This window comes from Podarcis cretensis (genome assembly GCF_951804945.1).
Source record: "Podarcis cretensis genome assembly, chromosome: 3".
NCBI lineage: Eukaryota > Metazoa > Chordata > Lepidosauria > Squamata > Lacertidae > Podarcis > Podarcis cretensis.
This window is the reverse complement of record NC_137172.1, coordinates 118,542,430-118,544,066: the sequence shown is the minus strand read 5'-3', so window position 1 is coordinate 118,544,066 and position 1,637 is coordinate 118,542,430. Positions and strand designations below refer to the sequence as shown.

Below are 1,637 nucleotides of genomic sequence, written 5' to 3'. Positions count from 1 at the left end.
GTGGTTGCTTCCTTGGTTTTTGGCATTGGATTCATTGTTCACTGCGACGTTTCCTGGCCGGGATAGCACGCAAACTTTGTAAACAATGCAAAACATTATTTCTAATTGAGAGTGAATAGCCAGATACATGGCTGCCAAGCTGCTCCTAACCTGGCAGTGCCATCATGCCAGTTGGCCCAGTCTTGGGATGGTAAGGTGCCTGCTCTTTGGAAATGGTTTGGAAAGATGACCAGGAACCGTGTTCCATTGTGAAGATCACCAAGTATGGGGTGTTACACATCACTCCAAACATTATGTTTCGTAATTGATGCTAGGGTCAGCCAAATGTTAATCTACAGCTTACATTTGCTTGCAGGAAAGTAATACCAGGGTCACTTCTAAATCCTTCTTATTGAGCAACAACATGATAGCTATCAGGATGAACCTGGGCCAAGGCAGTTCTTTCCAATCACCATGTGGCAGAAAGTCAGAGGACTCTCAGGAGAGGAATTTGTCCTATAATGCATATGGGGCCAACCAGTGCTCTCTTTTTAAGGAAAAATGGTGCCCGTATTCAACATGAAGTTGTTACAGTAAGTGGTGCACTTCTAACATTTTTTTTTAAGGGGGGGGTACCGGTACTGCATACTCTTGAGTACCCCAAGAAAAGAAAAAAGCACTCGGGCTAACTTATGTGGAGCAATCCTACACATCTAAGCTTTTTGGAAGCAATGTTTTGTCATTAGATTGCAAATGACAGTGCAGAAGGGCATATTTTCCCTGCCTGTTAAAGGGGGAATGGAGGGCACATAATTCAAATTCCTGATACTGTCAACTTTTCTGTTTTTTTTTTTTTTTTTTAGTTTGTATCTCTTATGGGCAATGCCTAGTGAAAGTGGTTGAATAAGGTTCCAGAGGTTGAGGGCAGAGGAGGCGGGGAGTTTCAGTTCCCTGCGCTTGGTTTTTTTAGTTCCTAAATTATAGAAATGTTCAAAAAATATTGTGTAAGCAAGTGCAGTGCAGAACTTTTAAAATTAGACTGCTTACTTCTTTTTCTAACCATCCAATGATAGTTATTTTTTGTCATCTCCTTATTTTCCTCTCTCACAAAGCTAAAACCCATGGACGTCCAATGAAGTCGAATGTTTCAGGACAGGCAAAAGAAAGCACTCTGTCACACAACACAGAGTTAAATTACGGAATTAGCTCTTACAAGATATCCTTTAACCGGAATGGTTTTAAAATGGGATTAAACAAATTCATGGAGTCTAAAGCTATCCATGACTACCATGAGGGCTGGGGTTGATGAGAGCTGCGGTCCTGAAAATATCTGGTGGTTCCCTATTCCCTGCCTTATATACTATTTGTTTGACCAGAGAATAGGAGATGCTCTCTTCAGGGCTTCAAGTTTGTCTTTGTCAGGTGCATGCTTCCTTAAGAAAACACTCTGAAAGAATATTTTGAAAAATATTCTGGCCAGGATTCAAAGAGCATTTTTAGGCATGCCATTGGACTTAGGTGGAATGTATATCACAAACGCCCTTTAAAAACATCTTTAGATCCATCTGTTTCCAGAATGAATTTATTGGGATGTTTATGTTCCTAAAGATGAGAGTAAAGCTATTCTATTTATACTGTGGGGTAGGTGATCAAGCCAT

At 40.6% G+C, this 1,637-nt stretch overlaps 1 long non-coding RNA gene across 1 annotated transcript; it reads left to right on the top strand.

The window, feature by feature from the left end:
- The first annotated feature begins 360 nt into the window (after window positions 1-360).
- On the top strand, window positions 361-1,252 carry LOC307212795. The gene is made up of 2 exons (XR_013837224.1): window positions 361-572; window positions 1,092-1,252. It is a non-coding gene; the product is annotated as an uncharacterized lncRNA (long non-coding RNA).
- The last annotated feature ends 385 nt before the right edge of the window (window positions 1,253-1,637 follow it).